This window comes from Catharus ustulatus, chromosome 11 (assembly GCF_009819885.2).
Source record: "Catharus ustulatus isolate bCatUst1 chromosome 11, bCatUst1.pri.v2, whole genome shotgun sequence".
NCBI lineage: Eukaryota > Metazoa > Chordata > Aves > Passeriformes > Turdidae > Catharus > Catharus ustulatus.
The window spans coordinates 18,068,944-18,074,943 of record NC_046231.1 but is presented as its reverse complement, the minus strand read 5'-3'; positions in this window follow the sequence as shown (position 1 = coordinate 18,074,943).

Here is a 6,000-nt window from a genome sequence, read left to right as displayed (position 1 = left end):
AAAAACCCCAACCCTTCAGTAAATTAAATTAATACAGCATTCAATGAACTAATGAGGTGTTGTGGGAGTTGCATCTCAATTAAAAATCTATGAGGGTGGAAAGAACTTATGGAAGTTGTTTGTGAGTTTTGCCTGTTTTTCCATGGGAGGTGGTGAGAGGCTCCTTGAACACGTGGCTGAGTTGGAAATGGAAGCTGAAAATATGTTTTAATGAAGATATAACAGTCTCTCTTCCAGCTGCTTTTGGCAGCCCAAGTTTTTCACAACCTGCCTGGCTTCACCTACAGTCCACAATTTTTTTTATTTTTATTTTTTTGTTAATTTTCTGGATTTTTCTCATCACCCTTTATGAAAGGTCCAGCAGTGAGAATGACCAGCATACATCTCAATTCCTGCAGGCACACTAGAGCTGAGGCAGACATTAGGTTTATGGACTTTGAGGATGAATAACCCCTGATATTCCTGCAATAAGCCAGGGGAGGGATCCTTGATGGTTTTCCAGATATGTTTGGAGTTATTCAGCAATTTGAAACTCCAGAGGCTGCAGCTGAAGTGGCCAGGAGCAGATTTGATTGTCAGCCTTGCAGTGTCCCAGGGAGGACACAGATCCAAATGGGTTATTTGAAGAGAAGAAAAGCAATTAGGACAAGATGCAGCTAAGGGAGTGTCACTGGCAGGACTTCTGCCAGCCTCAATCCAAGTTTTTTAAGGTTTTTGAGGCTTTTTCCTGTTAATGTGATGGCTGCTGAACCAGACATCCCCTCTCTTTTGTGATGCTCTGACAATGCTTTAATGAGTTATAATTGCACATCTTGAATTGTGATTACAAGAATGTTGTCCACAAAGTCTCTCTTTTGCTGCACTGCTCACAGCAATGTCCAGAACTCTTCATGGGGTTTCTGCTCTCTTTATTTTGTAAATGGGGAAAAATTTGTGTGTTTGGGTAGAATTTGTGATGTGTTACGTGTGCTCAAAGAGCAAAAGGGCTCCTGGTTCAGCCCAGGGATCTAACAGCCAACAAACACAATTAACAAATTAGCAGCAGAATATGCACCCTGCACACAGGGAGGCTTTACTCAGAGAGAGGAGACTGAGCCACTCAGAACTCTGCATTTTGGTTTGGTGCTCTGCTGGGAATCCCCAGACAGTGAGCTGCTCTTCCTCACCTTGCTGTGCTGCCAGACATCCAACATGTAAATTTAGATTTTATTAACTTGTCCCCAAAATAAAGTAAAATTAATATTTTATGGGATTCTAATGAGGGACTTTCCAAAAAAGGGCTTTTCTAAACCCTCAAAAAGACAGGGACATCATTCTTTACTGGTGTAATTACCAGCTACAGGATTAACGAGTCTGAAATTTGTTGTTATTTTTTAGGATTATTCTTGACAGATGGACCTGTGATTTAGCATAGCACTTTCTTTTTCTTGTTATAAAAATAATACTTTTTAACATGAGGAAATTATTTGTCATACTCAAAGTGTCAAAATATTCAGAAAGCTGCCCAGAGCAGGAGTGAACCAAACACCATCCAACGTGAGTTTTAATGGAAATTGCATTGGCTGCTCTATAAATCACCCAGTGTTGTATTTCCAGTTTTTGCACTGGTTTGTCTTGAGCACAAGGGCTGGGATTTGATGATGCAGCAGATACGTTATAGGAGACACACAAAAGCTTTTGGAGAGGATCAGGCTTTGAGTGCCATCCCATGCTCTGGATGAGCCAATCTCCAATTCTGCTGAAACCAAAGGAAAAACTTGTGTTGACGTGGCCATTGAATCCATAGAGCTTTCTGAAAATGGCTCAAACCCCTTCTGAAATCCATGGCAAAATCCCAACCCTTCAGTATGGATATTGTCTGGATTCTGCTTTTGAAGTCTTGTTCCGTATGGAACAAATTCAGGAATGGATGAGAGGCTGATGCAGCCATCAGCACCTCCTGGCCTTGAAACACTAATCTTAAAGAAATTGGGATTTTAGTTAAAAGTTAGAAGAAACTGGGCTTGAGATAGTTACCTAAAACTTCAGTAATTGATTGCCTGTCAATTTATGTTTGTTCAGCTGTGCTTGTAATGGGAAAGGATGAAACTGGTAGTTGGGTCCAAAGAACACAAACAATTGCAACCAGAAACTCATTCTTTGCAAAACTGGAGTTGCCCCAAAAGCCATTTGTATTGTCATTGATAGAAAAGGTCAGGGCGAGGAAGACTCACCTTACTTCCTCCTTTTAAGACCCCTCCCCACAAAAACGAGCCCAGACTTAATTCAAGAAGCCAACCACGCTGCTTAATTGCCATTCCAGCTAATTACCATGGGAAGCAGGGATGGGAGGGGCTGGTATTATGAATATGTATTTGTTTGAACATTTTGTCAATAAACAGACTCTGTGACCACCTGTAATTTTGCAGTGTGTATTAGAGGGCTACCACACGCTGCTGCCCAGGGCTGAATAAACATTCACTTTGTAACTTTAAATTGTTAGAGAGTCTTTTGTCCTCACAGTATTAGACCAATACTCATATTTTGGTAAATCAGCCTGTGCTGTTCAAGGACTCAGGGCTGCATCCCCTTGCAGTTTTTCATTATTTTTACAAGTGCAGCTGCTTCTCCCAGCATTTTTTTAACCTTTTAACAGGTGGGTGTTTGCATTGTTAGGCTTAGTACCAGCATTCAGCCTTAACACAACACAAGCCAAAACTAGAGTTTAAATTATTGATCAGTTTTTGGCATTGTTGCTGCAGCAAAGTTAGAGGTACCTGCAAGCAGGCTGTGAAAATAGGTGAGCTGGAGAGGCTTAATTCCCTCTGATGAAGTGCTTATTTTAAAGCACAGACATTATCTGTATTGCAACCCTGTATGCTTTGGAGTTTTGCATAATTTCCAGCAATCTCAGTGCTGGAATTCTTCCCCATTACGTATTCCGCCGGTTAATTTATGAAGTGTGAGGAATAAAGCTGGTTAAAAATAAATTTACTTTGGTGATACTTAATCTTTCTGCACAATACGTGCCGTAATTAACATATTAATCTGTAACAAATGCTAAAAGTTTCTTCCTAATCGCTTTGCCATACATTTCATTTGACATTTCAGTTATATTTCACTGCCTTGCCCCGTGAGCAGCGAGCGATAAAAAAATTCAATGAAACTCGGCATATTCATACTAAGAATCTGATTTTTGTATAAGATTAATTTGATTTTTTTGGTGAAAAGGCTCTGTGGCTGGGAAGAACGTGACTTACATGAACAAAAATACCATTTGCTAAATGCCAAGGGGAAGGGGTGGGGGGGATAGAATCAGAACTTAGAGATGATTATGTAACATTTTAGATGTACTCTGAGCTATCTCGGTAGAAGTTAAGTGAAAAGCATTCAGAGGCACATTAAGTTGTGTCTTTATGGGGAATAAAAAGCTTGCAAACCACAAGAGCTCTGCACCCTGGCAATGAGTGCAGAAATGTGCTGCCATGGGTCAGGCTCCTCTCTTAGCCCTGCTCCCTTCAGCTTGGGGAGCAGCTGCAGGAACTTTGGGGAGATTGATGGAGTGATTTGTTGTGCTACAATGGCAGCAATATTTCGGGTTTTAGTTTCTCATTCAGTGCTGGGAATTAAATAAAGCAGTACTGAGCTTAATCTGGAAGAGTTATGGAAGCAAGGTGATTACAAAAAATGCCTCGTTCGGTTCCATCAGTGTTGGAGCAGCTCTCCTCTCTAATGGCTGAGAGATTTTGGGTTGGACAAATTATTATTGTTGGTATTGGAGTAGCAGCTTAACGTGCCAGTGGACAGGGATTGACAGAGTGACAAAGGATCATGAGCTGGGTCCTGCCTCAGGTGATTTATAATCTAATAAAAGAACTCTAGAAACCTTTTGATAGAGTACTGAAAAGGTATTATGGCATAATATTCGATGTGGTACACCTAACTAGGCAAACTCATTAATCTATTTGTTAATTTGGAATCAATTTCCCCAAAGCCTCTCACACAGACTTTTCAATTATTGCAAAAGGGAAAACCCTTTTTCCTGAGATTACAGGAGAATGTTTCATTAAACAGGAGCAACTCAGGGATAAGGTGGCAAATTCCCAGTGCTGCTCCTGCAGTCCAAAACTCCAGATTCTCAACATTGCTGCTCATCTTTGATTGCATACTGGGACCCACCCATTACTTTTCCATCAGTAAATGTTCCATAATTCAAAGTTGTGATCCTGTCAGAGTTTTGGCCTGAGGACTGTAAATTACACCACAACATGAATTTGGTTTTTGTGCTCCCCTCTGTTTTCCTTTCCAGAATTTCTCCTGTCCTACTCAACTTCTACTCCTGCTCTATTTGCCTGTTTGAATTTTCCTTCCAAAACCAAGCTATCAATGTTTGTCTTTTTAACAATTTTGATACACTTTGAAGTAATTCTCTATTTTATTAGTTCAATGGATAACCCTTTTTTCCCCAGAAGTATTTATTTACCTGCTGATTTCACATAATTTTTGCACTTTATGCCCAGAGAAGCCCTGGGGGTGTCCAAGGCCAGGCTGGAGCACCTGGGACAGTGTCCCTGCCATGGCATGGGACATGGATGGGCTTTAAGGTGCCTTCAACCCAAACCATCCTGGGATTCCCTGAGCAGCTCCTGGGCACTGGGGCAGGTGGCACCTGGCTGTCACACGGTGCCAGGTCCTGGGGTACAAATCCTGCAGCAGCAGCTGCAAGAAACCTGCAGCTGAACAGCAGGTATTAATCTCACTTAGTCCTACTGAATTTAAAATGTATAGCATCTCCTGCTCAAGTACCTGAGCCAGAGATGAGAACCAGACAATTTTGACATGATGGATTCCTGAAAAGTGTCACAGTGTCTTGTCAGTTATTTATTCCCCTGGTGCTGAGGCATTAATTCTCTAATACTTTGTTCCAGAATGTTTCTGGGCACTGAAGTTAACCCAGCTCATCTCCAGCTGTCTGTGGCTTCCTTTCCACCTCTTTGTGGATTCGGGTGTGATTTTTGCCCTTCTCATTCTTCTGGGGCCTCCCCTCTGCTCTGAAAGCAAGGCTGCTCATGAGAGCTGAGCTCTGCTGTGGCTGCTCTTTGATTCTGCATTTCTCTATTGGAGAAAATCCCTGCTCTCTTTTCCTTGTTAGTATTCAAGGAATGACTGGAGCAGAAGAGAGAGATGTCCAGGCTTAGCAGGATTATAATTAAAGAGAACAAAGGTGAAAAATAAGAGGGGTGAGAAAAAAAATAAAAACAAAAGACCTAACGTGTCACAAAGTAGCAAGAAGTGGATGTCTTGATTTAAATCACTGATATGTTTTTAGGTAATTTTTTAGCTTAAGGTCTTGCTCCCCTCTTTTCTTTTTGTCTTGAACAGAAAAAAGGAAGTTTTACAGCATTAGGTTGCTAAAAAATGCTGCCATTGGGATTTCCCTCTGCCAGACCATCAAAGCATTGTGCATAAGCCAGTATATATGGGTATTTCATAAACAAATAAATATGTGTATATACATCCTCACTCAGCAGAATTGATGGTTGCCACTGATAGTTCTAAGCCTCCAGTCTAGGTAGAAATAGCTTTTACTTGAAATCCTGGCTGTAGCTCATGGCACATGAGATCCCAGAGGTCCTGAACTGTCATTTGATTCCTGAAAGAAAAATTCATGAGAGCTCAGCACTGGACAGCTGGTCCAACCCTTCCCTGGCAGGATGTTATTACAAATCTCCTCTAATATTCTGCTTGGAAGATTTCTGCCAGCACGCTCAGCATCAGCCCAGAGACCCAAACTGGGGGCTGGATCCTCACCTCTGATGTGATATTTCTGTCTGTGATAACTCATTTGGCTTCAAAGGAAAATTGCAACTGCTGTATTTGTAATTCAGAGTTCTTGTGAACTCACCACTGAAGTTCTGCTTTGTTCTTACAGCAAGAACATCAAACTGCTCATTTGGATGGATTTTGGTCTGGGTTTTATTTTTCAGTTTGGTGACTCATTTTCTAGACAAGGTGAAGTAA